The 13,051-nt window shown below is 40.4% G+C and overlaps 1 protein-coding gene and 1 long non-coding RNA gene across 3 annotated transcripts in view; one reads left to right on the top strand and one right to left on the bottom strand.

The window, feature by feature from the left end:
• Window positions 1–13,051, bottom strand: part of LOC133662384 (uncharacterized) — a 176,693-nt gene that overhangs the window by 94,436 nt on the left and 69,206 nt on the right. The window contains exon 3 of one of the 2 annotated variants that reach the window (XR_009828100.1): window positions 10,120–10,524. The exons of the other annotated variant lie outside the window; for it this stretch is intronic. This is a non-coding gene — a long non-coding RNA (uncharacterized LOC133662384). Of the gene's footprint in view, window positions 1–10,119; window positions 10,525–13,051 lie in introns of those variants that run through there. 2 annotated transcript variants of the gene reach the window in all.
• Window positions 1–13,051, top strand: part of ntf3 (neurotrophin 3) — a 128,142-nt gene that overhangs the window by 113,549 nt on the left and 1,542 nt on the right. The gene's annotated exons all lie outside the window — the stretch shown is intronic.

The following is a 13,051-nucleotide window of genomic DNA, read 5'->3' as shown; positions in this document are numbered from 1 at the left end:
CGTAATGTAATGACGCTGGTGTCGTTAGCATTAGCTAATATGCTAACATGTGTGTGTGTTAGTATTATTAACTTACAATAGCATTCTTTTAATTTTGTAAAATCACCAGTTATTGAGTCTGCTTAGCTGATTGAAGAGTTAGCTTGCACAGCCAGTGGGTCCATGACCAAGACTTCTGTTTTGTTTGATCAGCCGTTTTACTGCCGTGCTACAGACACGGTTTGGAAACAATTAAGGTATGTTCATAAACATTTACAGAATATTTCTGTGTAAATAACTCATTCCACAATGTATATATCTGCCACTTATAGTCCGGTGTGGCTAATATACGGAAAATATGTTTTTCTTCTAAAATTTAGTGGGTGTGGCCAACGTTCCCGCTAAGGTGCGCGCCTGTGCAATTGCGCACTGCTCAAGCGTCCTCTGCGCACGGCAAATCTATGCCACGCACAAAATCAAATAAAAAAATAAGCGCATAACAACTTTCGACACACGGACACGACAGAGAAAACAGTTTTCGTCATCATTGTTCAAATATTGTAACGCCTGTCGAGACGCTTTGAGGACATGAATTCCATCCATCACTTTACTGAGCAAAACTCTTTATTGTCGGCCATAAACACATCACCAAAACATTAGTAAAAAAAAAGATATCTAGCAAAAGTGGTCATTTTCTGCAGTACAAACCAGACCAAAAGCAACTTTGTTATATCAACAGCAGCCGCTCGCTCTTTCTCACTTGTGCCAACACATGCACATATGGCACTTAGCCAGTGATGCGTTTACAGACACACAAAAAGTGGGACAACTCCAACACCACACATAAAGTGTCATTCCAGGTCGTTACACTATGATTTACCAATCAAATGTGTGCTTATTCTAGTGTCATTTATTAGGAATCTTCATTTATAAATATTAGTCATGAAATGCTGTTAGTATATTAAATAAATACTAATAAAAATATAGGAAGTTGCAGGAATGTACACATGATCCTCTGCTTACATCTCATTGTGCAACATGTGGATGTTTTCATGGGAACTAAATGCAATGTCTGAAAGGGCTACAAATTATTTCCAAAGCAGGACCTCAACCCAGACAAACAATACAAGTACACAGTTCATGAAAAACAATATTTGTTGTTATTGTCATTGTAAGTGGGCCTAAACAATTATATTAGAAATGGAAATGACTGCTGTCATTTGATTCTAATAATAAGAGAATGTTGTCTGTCTATCTGTGTTGGCCCTGCGATGAGCTGGGGACTTGTCCAGGGTGTACGCCGCCTTCTGCCCGAATGCAGCTGAGATAGGCTCCAGCGACCCAGAAAGGGACAAGCGGTATAAAATGGATGGATGGATGGAGATGTAACTTGTTATTTAGTCAGGTTTGGGACAGGTGTGCTGCTGGTGTAGCCACAGTGTGCACGTCTGATGTTGCTCACATGGCCTCCACTCAATGCTCAGGGACTTTTTGCGTTTGCTCACACACATGAACAATTAGAGGGAACATTGGGTGTGGCTTATATATATAGGTGTGCTCTGTAGTCCGTAAAAATAGGGTACACTGCTTCCCTGTAACAGCTTGGTAGACTGGAGAAAGCTACTGTACACTGGGTGTATTTATAAATGAGTGCTTGGGGTCAATGAGATGGGATTTGTGTGAAAAAACCAGCATGAATGGCCGGGTGTTTCCCCACGTACTAGTTTGTTCTCCGCAGAAAAAAACTCTGCCGATCTCTAGTCATGAATGCTGAACATGCGGGGAGGTTCCAGTTAACAACGTGGGTCTGGCCCAACCCCCCGAGTGTGTCATCTGACTTGCTCCTTGGCCTTGCTTCATTTAGCCTTTAGAAAGACATCTGCCCACTTGTTTTGGAAGGATGACTGGCAGCAGAATGGCCAAGAGAAACATGCCAGAAGAACATTTGACCGGAATATTAATAATAAGAAAATATCACATGGAGAATTGTGGCGGTGGAGACAAAAGCCCAGCATTTCAGTTCCAGCACTTTTTGTTTCCATCCGAGTGTCACATGGAAGGTCCTTGCCCTTGAGCAATCCTTGGAGGCTCAGGGTGGCTGTCTTGGTTCTTCTTTGAAAAGAACTGCTTCAAAACCATTTGGATGGTATACTGGCTGGAAGTACGGATAGTACCGTGCTTGTTGTTGCCACGGTCAAGGGGGATTCTCCTCTCTTCTGACTTACACGCTAAATACTCGTGATAAAGAGAAAGTGTCAGATCATAAGGTTCATGCCATATCAATATATGGACATGTAATTAGTATCAATGCAAAATGTGTTCCATAACTTTTGTTTCTCACCCTAATTGAGTTCAGTGTTTTGCAACCTTGCAACCAAGGCGCATTTTTTTCCTTGAAAAAATCCGTAGGCACACCACCAGCAGAAATCATTAAAAAACGAAACTCAGTTGACAGTAAAACGTCGTTGTTGGATATGACTTTAAAGCATCACTATAGCTCTTGTCTCAAAGTAGGTGTACTGTCACCACCTGTCACATCACACCCTGACTTAGTTGGACTTTTTTGCTGTTTTCCTGTGCGTAGTGTTTTACTTCTTGTCTAGCGCTCCTATTTTGGTGGCTTTTTCTCTTTTTTTGGTATTTTCCTGTAGCAGTTTCATGTCTTCATTTGAGCGATATTTCCCGCATCTACTTTGTTTTAGCAATCAAGAATATTTCACTTGTTTTTATCCTTCTTTGTGGGGACATTGTTGATTGTCATGTCATGTTCGGATGTACTTTGTCTTTGCTCCACAGTAAGTCTTTGCTGTCGTCCAGCATTCTGTTTTTGTTTACTTTGTAGCCAGTTAAGTTTTAGCTTCGTTTTGCATAGCCTTCCCTAAGCTTCAATGCCTTTTCTTAGCGGCACCTTTTGTTTATTTTTGGTTCATTTGTTAAATACATTTTTACCTACACGCTGCCTGATCATGATAAACCATGTTCCCGACATCTACAAAGCAATTAGCTACCTGCTGCCACCTACTGATATGGAAGAGTATTACACGGTTACTCTGCCGAGTTCTAGACAGCACCGACACTCAACAACGGCACATTTGCGGATTATAATTACTGGTTTGCTAAACATATTTATAACCCAATTAGGTGAAATGACATCATCTCCCACGGCACACCAGACTGTATCTCATGAAAAACCCTGCTTTAGAGCACAGCCGAGTACGAAACCTGCAGAAGACACTTCTCAGGCTTCTCAGTTTACATTGGCTCACTATTTTGTTACACTTGAAGCATTGCTCACATCTTCCTTATTTTAAGAGCTCATTGTTAAGTGTTGAATGTGATTTGGCTATTTTGTTGACATTGTTGACATGTTTGTGCTGACATTTCCTTTCTGCTGTGACAGCGGAGGCATTATAATCACAGCAAAGTTACATTTCAAATACAAATGTTTATATTTCATGTATTTTTCTCCTGCTCCACATTTTCCCTAGGTCATAAAAATATCGATATTCAGCGATCTAAAACACTGACATCGTGATCGTTGTCAGCTGTATAGCCCGTGCGTGCGGATGTGGACGCCTCTAAATGTTGTGTTGGGCAGTTATTTTTGGACAGTGGGCTATTTGTGAGGTCACAGATTGGCGGACGTACAAACCCCGTTTCCATATGAGTTGGGAAATTGTGTTAGATGTAAATATAAACGGAATACAATGATTTGCAAATCCTTTTCAACCCATATTCAGTTGAATATGCTACAAAGACAACATATTTGATGTTCAAACTCATAAACTTTTTTTTTTTTTGCAAATAATAATTAACTTAGAATTTCATGGCTGCAACACGTGCCAAAATAGTTGGGAAAGGGCATGTTCACCACTGTGTTACATGGCCTTTCCTTTTAACAACACTCAGTAAAGGTTTGGGAACTGAGGAGACACATTTTTGAAGCTTCTCAGGTGGAATTCTTTCCCATTCTTGCTTGATGTACAGCTTAAGTTGTTCAACAGTCCGGGGGTCTCCCTTGTGCTATTTTAGGCTTCATAATGCACCACACATTTTCAATGTCTGGACTACAGGCAGGCCAGTCTAGTACCCGCACTCTTTTACTATGAAGCCACGTTGATGTAACACGTGGCTTGGCATTGTCTTGCTGAAATAAGCAGGGGCGTCCATGGTAACGTTGCTTGGATGGCAACATATGTTGCTCCAAAACCTGTATGTACCTTTCAGCATTAATGGTGCCTTCACAGATGTGTAAGTTACCCATGTCTTGGGCACTAATACACCCCCATACCATCACACAGGCTGGCTTTTACACTTTGCGCCTAGAACAATCCGGATGGTTCTTTTCCTCTTTGGTCCGGAGGACACGACGTCCACAGTTTCCAAAAACCACAGAACACTTTTCCACTTTGTATCAGTCCATCTTAGATGAGCTCAGGCCCAGCGAAGCGCTTCTGGGTGTTGTTGATAAACGGTTTTCGCCTTGCATAGGAGAGTTTTAACTTGCACTTACAGATGTAGCGACCAACTGTAGTTACTGACAGTGGGTTTCTGAAGTGTTCCTGAGCCCATGTGGTGATATCCTTTACACACTGATGTGGCTTGTTGATGCAGTACAGCCTGAGGGATGGAAGGTCACGGGCTTAGCTGCTTACGTGCAGTGATTTCTCCAGATTCTCTGAACCCTTTGATGATATTACGGAGCGTAGATGGTGAAATCCCTAAATTCCTTGCAATAGCTGCTTGAGAAAGGTTTTTCTTAAACTGTTCAACAATTTGCTCAGGCATTTGTTGACAAAGTGGTGACCCTCGCCCCATCCTTGTTTGTGAATGACTGAGCATTTCATGGAATCTACTTTTATACCCAATCATGGCACCCACCTGTTCCCAATTTGCCTGTTCACCTGTGGGACGTTCCAAATAAGTGTTTGATGAGCATTCCTCAACTTTATCAGTATTTATTGCCACCTTTCCCAACTTCTTTGGCACGTGTTGCTGGCATCAAATTCTAAAGTTAATGATTATTTGCAAAAAAAATTTTTTTTATCAGTTTGAACATCAAATATGTTGTCTTTGTAGCATATTCAACTGAATATGGCTTGAAAAGGATTTGCAAATCATTGTATTCCGTTTATATTTACATCTAACACAATTTCCCAACTCATATGGAAACGGGGTTTGTACTATTGTGTCACGCCCTCTGCCAGGCCCCTCCTTTCTGTTCTCATCCGCTTGCATCGAGTGTTCTGTTTGACGCCACAGAAAGAAACGTGAACAACTCTGATTGGCCAACATGTCTGTCACTCCAAAAATAAATACTGTACATGTCAGCCTCTGGCGGTTATTTACCGCACTCATGACAACTTCTATTTCTATGGATCATGCAGGCTGCTGTACTGTACTAGCCACTTCTCAAAGCCCTAAAACTTCTCATATATCTGACCTTTTGTGTACGTGAGGAATTCTCTCGTCCCCCCCGAGGCTGCAGATACTTCTTCTTGCCCATACCTGCCAGCCGAGTCCTTGACAGTATGTACACAAGTCGGGAGAAGTTGTCTGCTAATAATGCAGGCATCAGTGCCACGCTATGAGAGCGTGACCAACGTGCGTGTTGGAATAGAAACAGGAAAGTTGTAACGCACACACAATTTGCACAATAGGAACTTGCCCATACTCAAGTTCTGAAACTTGCCTGAAGTCAAAACGGTTCTGAATCTTCTTTCAAAGAAGCCTGACATGGTAGAAGCATGAATCAGAAGTATCATAACTAGGTGCTATGTGTTTACAAATGTAATTATAACAATTGTCTTTGGGGGTTTTTACCCGCAACACGCAAATAAGCGTGAGCTCCACCCTTGTAGGATGGGAAGAAGCCTTGAGGGATCCACGTACGACAAATTATTATCTTGCAATAACTTGTCAGATTCTGTAAACCAACGCACGGGAAGGAAAAGTGCCCAAATGATCAAACACAGACTTTGGAGCATTGCACTCATGAATATTTGATTATTGGCCTGTGATGTTGTTATGCTGAGCGACAGCTCAACAAATACTTCAGCAAAGAAAAACTATAACTGAAACTAATCAGATAAGAAAGCGTGCACACACACGCACACACACACACACCCACACACACCCACCCACCCACTCACACACACACACACTAGTTATCATTTGGAATGGGGACCACGTTTTTGATCATCACTGTTAGAATAATTGCTTCTAAATGATCACAAAAGCTTTGTATTACATTGAGTTCCTGGCAGGGGGATGGGAGCTGTCTTTGGGGCCTACCAGGAGGAAGGCTCGTAAAACTCCACTGTGACTTCGAAGCGGACAGATGGCAGGATCTGCCCAATTTCCAGACAAACTCTTTTTGAACTATTTTATGGAACTCTTTTTGAACTATTTTACGACCTCTTCTTTTGAACTGTTCGGTAACCAAAGGCAACGCTGTTTACGACCCACTTCCCTCTGGAAGCAGTTGGGGTCAGGTGGGGGGAGAAAGTGTAGGACAATTATAGAATCGATTATAGAAAATTGATACTTTATTTACAAGAAATAAACGGATTCATGCAGATAGTTGTAAAATGTGGCTGACCGCAGCGAGCCACCTCACTCAGAGATCCGACCAGCTCCTTTATTATCAGGCACTTATATTCCAGTTTTGCAAACATTTCCATTCAGTTAATAAATGTCAGAATTATTTGAACTGAATTGTTTTCTTTGAAGTTGCAAGTGATAAACACTTATTTAGTGAGACGAAAAGAAATATAAAACTGCATCAATATACTTAAATTAAAGATGCATCAATAATTGATTTTTAATCAAATTGTTGCTCCTGAATCGTAATCAAACTGAATCAGGAGGTGCGCAAATATTCCCACCTCTAAGATATATATATATATATATATATATATATATATATATATATATATATATATATATATATATATATATATATATATATATATATATATATATATATATATATATGTGTGTGTATATATATAGATTAGGGCTGCGAATCCTTGGGTGTCCCATGATTCGATTCAATATCGATTTTTGGGGTCACTATTCGATTCTGAATCGATTTTTTTCGATTCAACGCGATTCGATTGAAAAGGATTGTCTATTCATTCAATACATAGGATTTCAGCAGGATCTACCCCAGTCTGCTGACATGCAAGCAGAGTAGTAGATTTTTGTAAAAAGCTTTTATAATTGTAAAGGACAATGTTTTATCAACTAATTGCAAAAATGTACATTTGTTTGAACTATTAAATGAAGCAAAAATATGACTTATTTTATCTTTGTGAAAATATTGGACACAGTGTGTTGTCAAGCTTATGAGATGCGATGCAAGTGTAAGCCACTGTGACACTATTGTTCTTTTTTATAAATGTCTAATGATAATGTCAATGAGGGATTTTTAATCACTGCTATGTTGAAATTGTAACTAATATTGATACTGTTGTTGCTAATATTCATTTTTGTTTCACTACTTTTGGTTTGTTCTGTGTGGTGTTTGTGTCTCCTCTCAATTGCTCTGTTTATTGCACTTCTGAGTGTTGCTGGCTCGGCTTTGCTTTTGGAATTGGATTGCATTGTTATGGTATTGCTGTGTATTGTTTTGTTGGATTGATTCATTAAAAAAATAAATAAAATGAATATACATTTTTAAAAAATAAATAAAAAATAATCGATTTTTTAAAAAAAAGAGAATCGATTCTGAATCGCACAACGTGAGAATCGTGATTCGATTTCGAAATCAGAAATATCAAGCAGCTAAAGTGTTTTCTCCACCATGCTTTGTAATGGACTGTATGGTGTCATTTGGATTTTTTTTTTTATAATGTCCACAAAGTTAAGTGAGCAGGTTGACCATGTGTGTTGGCATTTTGTGTTGGTTGGATTTTTGTTTTTTTGCACCATGACTAGGGAAGGTTGTTTGCATTGGGTCATATAATTAAATGCTGCACATAATTCCATTCTGAGTATAACTGAAGGTCATTGGCCTGAATGACTCATATTGTCCGCTAAATGGCGACATGATAGCAGCATCTAAATTGTCAAACTATTCAAATAAATGCAATCTCCCTGTAGGTAAGATTCCAAACCAAACTCTTGACATTTGGCAGGACAAATGGGAGATGTCGGCAGACTGCACTTGGCATGTAGTTTGTACACCCCTGGTGTGTCTTTAATGCACTTGATGTACTTCTTACATTTACATTGTAGAGGCCCAAATGAGCCCGTAGACAAAGCTCAAATTCTATGGACTCTGTCATTACTCTCGCTTTAAAGGCCTACTGAAATGAATTTTTTTTATTTAAACGGGGATAGCAGATCTATTCTATGTGTCATACTTGATCATTTCGCGATATTGCCATATTTTTGCTGAAAGGATTTAGTATAGAACAACGACGATAAAGATTGCAACTTTTGGTATCTGATAAAAAAAAAGGCTTGCACCTACCGGAAGTAGCGTGACGTAGTCAGTTGAACATATACGCAAAGTTCCCTATTGTTTACAATGATGGCCGCATGAAGTGAGAGAGATTCGGACCGAGAAAGCGACAATTTCCCCATTAATTTGAGCGAGGATGAAAGATTTGTGGATGAGTAAAGTGCAAGTGAAGGACTAGTGGGGAGTTGAAGCTATTCAGATAGGGAAGATGCTGTGAGAGCCGGGGGTGACCTGATATTCAGCTGGGAATGACTACAACAGTAAATAAACACAAGACATATATATACTCTATTAGCCACAACACAACCAGGCTTATATTTAATATGCCACAAATTAATCCTGCATAAAAACACCTGCGTGATTGTTATGCTAGCTCCTAGCTCCTCTGCTAGCTCCTAGCTCCATAGAACACGCCAATACAATTCAAACACCTGATCAACACACACAATCACTCAGCCCAAAAGACCGTTTACCTAACCCAAGGTTCATAAAGCTTATATATTTTTAAAAAGTTACGTACGTGACACGCACATACGGTCAAGCTATCAAATGTTTAGCAGCCAAGGCTGCATACTCACGGTACCTGATATTCAGCTGGGAATGACTACAACAGTAAATAAACACAAGACATATATATACTCTATTAGCCACAACACAACCAGGCTTATATTTAATATGCCACAAATTAATCCTGCATAATAACACCTGCGTGTTTGTTATGCTAGCTCCTAGCTCCTCTGCTAGCTCCTAGCTCCATAGAACACGCCAATACAATTCAAACACCTGATCAACACACACAATCACTCAGCCCAAAAGACCGTTCACCTAACCCAAGGTTCATAAAGCTTATATATTTTTAAAAAGTTACGTACGTGGCGCGCACGTACGGTACGGTACGTGTTATGCTAACTCCTAGCTCCTCTGCTAGCTCCTAGCTCCATAGAACACGCCAATACAATTCAAACACATGATCAACACACACAATCACTCAGCCCAAAAGACCGTTCACCTAACCCAAGGTTCATAAAGCTTATATATTTTTAAAAAGTTACGTACATACGCAAAAAAAAGCCAAAGCTGCATACTCACAGTAGCACGTCTGCGTCTTTGTCATCCAAATCAAAGTAATCCTGGTAAGAGTCTGTGTTGTCCCAGTTCTCTACAGGCGTCTGTGTATCCAAGTCAAAAGCCCTCCTGGTTAGAGTCTCTGTTATCCGAGTTCTTCCATCTTGACTGCATCTTTCGGGAATGTAAACAAAGAAGCGCCGGCTGTGTACTGTTGTGGCTGACTACGTTCGAAAAATACGTCCATTTCGCACCGACAACTTTCTTCTTTGCTTGCTCGGCTTCCTTCTCCATAATGCAATGAACATGATTGAAACAGATTCACGAACACAGATGTCCAGAATACTGTGGAATTATGAAATGAAAACAGAGCTTTTTCGTATTGGCTTCAATGTGGAAGGCATACCCGTGTTCGCCGGTCTACGTCACGCGCATACGTCATCCTCAGAGGCGTTTCGAACCGGAAGTTTAGCGGCAAATTTAAAATGTCACTTTATAAGTTAACCCGGCCGTATTGGCATGTGTTATAATGTTAAGATTTCATCATTGATATATAAACTATCAGACTGCGTGGTCGGTAGTAGTGGCTTTCAGTAGGCCTTTAATGTCACACCAATGTGCCAGCAAAACATATGACACTTGACACAATGTATGAGTTCAATGTTTTCCATCTCTTTGTAGCGTTGAAGGAGGTTTCACAGCAAACATGGCTGACAGAACAGAACAATCTTGTGTTGTCTAGTTGACAGCATCGTGCAACAACTCTTACAGTGCACTGCTTTCTCAAATCTAGCAGAATTGCATTTGTTAGTGAAGACATTGTTGGTACAATCAGTCTTTCTATAGAGGAAGTGGCAAAACGACTCTTCCCCCGAGGCTTTGGCTTCCGGCTCATCTTCATTGATAACAGAAACTAGCTTGTGTTGTTGACACGGTCTTGTGTTTGACAGCCTGGACCACATCAATTGCAGCTTTGCTCTGATCTTCACACAAGTTAGAACTGAAAAGATCTAGAAAGATAAAAACAATCGTTGGTCACCATCCTTGGTTTTTTTTTGGTAAGTCCGACAGTTTAGCAGTTTTTGAGAGTCTTTTGGGTGGCTGCGTTGACAGAGTTGTGCCCATAGCAATATTTTGTTTTGTTATGTTAGGCCCGGACAATTAATCACATTTTAAAGGCCTACTGAAATGAATTTTTTTTTATTTAAACGGGAATAGCAGATCCATTCTATGTGTCATACTTGATCATTTCGCGATATTGCCATATTTTTGCTGAAAGGATTAATATAGAACAACGACGATAAAGTTCGCAACTTTTGGTCGCTGATAAAAAAAGCCTTGCCTGTACCGGAAGTAGCGTGACGTCACAGGTTGAAGGGCTCCTCACATTTCCCCATTGTTTATACCAGCAGCGAGAGAGATTCGGACCGAGAAAGCGACGATTACCCCATTAATTTGAGCGAGGATGAAAGATTCGTGGATGAGGAACGTGAGAGTGAAGGATTAGAGTGCAGTGTAGGACGTATCTTTTTTCGCTCTGACCGTAACTTAGGTACAAGCTGGCTCATTGGATTCCACACTCTCTTCTTTTTCTATTGTGGATCACGGATTTGTATTTTAAACCACCTCGGATACTATATCCTCTTGAAAATGAGAGTCTAGAACGCGAAATGGACATTCACAGTGACTTTTATCTCCACGACAATACATCGGCGAAGCTCTTTAGCTAAGGAGCTAACGTGATAGCATCGGGCTTAAATGCAGATAGAAACAAAAGAAATAAACCCCTGACTGGAAGGATAGACAGAAAATCAACAATACTATTAAACCATGGACATGTAACTACACGGTTAATGCTTTCCAGCCTGGCGAAGCTTAACAATGCTGTTGCTAATGACGCCATTGAAGCTAACTTAACTACGGGACCTCGACAGAGCTATGCTAAAAACATTAGCTATCCACCTACGCCAGCCAGCCCTCATCTGCTCATCAACACCCGTGCTCACCTGCGTTCCAGCGATCGACGGAGCGACAAAGGACTTCACCCGATCATAGATGCGGTCGGCGGCCCGGAGACGGAGGAAGTCAAGGTGAGGTCGGCGGATAGCGCGTCTGCTATCCATCTCAAAGTCCTCCTGGTTGTGTTGCTGCAGCCAGCCGCTAATACACCGATCCCACCTACAGCTTTCTTCTTTGCAGTCTTCATTGTTCATTAAACAAATTGCAAAAGATTCACCAACACAGATGTCCAGAATACTGTGGAATTATGTGGTGAAAACAGAGCTTTTTGTATTGGATCCAATGGGGTCCGAATACTTCCGTTCACTCCGTGACGTCACGCGCATACGTCATCATACCGAGACGTTTTGAACCGGAAGTGTGGCGGGAAATTTAAAATGTCACATGCCGTATTGGCATGTGTTGCAATGTTAAGATTTCATCATTGATATATAAACTATCAGACTGCGTGGTCGCTAGTAGTGGCTTTCAGTAGGCCTTTAAGTTCAATTTCGGTTATGGCTTGCACGATCATGGGAATATTATCGAAAAAAACGATTAATGGGCCGCGCAAAGTACATGCAAATTCTGGATCTTGTGACGGTGAAACAGATGAGGAGCGAATGAGTAAAAAAAAATAAAATAAAAGCATGTCTACTAGAATTTGGGGATGCTACTTTTTGACACGGTGCTAGTATGCCTGATCAGAAATAACTCAACTCAATGAAACAAGTAAGGCATATGATTTCTGCCTGCACAAAACCACAAACAGAGTCACATAACTGGCCAATGAAACAGAATCTGCTGACAAACGCAAAATAATACGAGGGAAATTGACATCAATGTGAGATAAATGTTGTGAGGATCCCCTAAAGCTCACATGATTGGGAGAGGAGCTGGCTGGCAGTGTGTTCAGTTCTGGCTCTAATTATTGCTTTATAATCTTATTTTTATAACTGGGTCGAAACCGACCCTAACAACACCAAGGTCATAATTTCAACAAAAAAATATATATACACTACCGGTCAAAAGTTTGGGGTCACCCAAACAATTTTGTGGAATAGCCTTCATTTCTAAGAACAAGAATAGACTGTCGAGTTTCAGATGAAAGTTCTCTTTTTCTGGCCATTTTGAGCGTTTAATTGACCCCACAAATGCGATGCTCCAGAAACTCAATCTGCTCAAAGGAAGGTCAGTTTTGTAGCTTCTGTAACGAGCTAAAGTGTTTTCAGATGTGTGAACATGATTGCACAAGGGTTTTCTAATCATCAATTAGCCTTCTGAGCCAATGAGCAAACACATTGTACCATTAGAACACTGGAGTGATAGTTGCTGGAAATGGGCCTCTATACACCTATGTAGATATTGCACCAAAAACCAGACATTTGCAGCAAGAATAGTCATTTACCACATTAGCAATGTATAGAGTGTATTTCTTTAAAGTTAAGACTAGTTTAAAGTTATCTTCATTGAAAAGGACAGTGCTTTTCCTTCAAAAATAAGGACATTTCAATGTGACCCCAAACTTTTGAACGGTAG

This window comes from Entelurus aequoreus, linkage group LG12 (genome assembly GCF_033978785.1).
Source record: "Entelurus aequoreus isolate RoL-2023_Sb linkage group LG12, RoL_Eaeq_v1.1, whole genome shotgun sequence".
Classification (NCBI taxonomy): Eukaryota; Metazoa; Chordata; class Actinopteri; order Syngnathiformes; family Syngnathidae; genus Entelurus; species Entelurus aequoreus.
The sequence above is the reverse complement of the archived record's forward strand: the minus strand, read 5'-3'. Positions and strand labels throughout refer to the sequence as shown.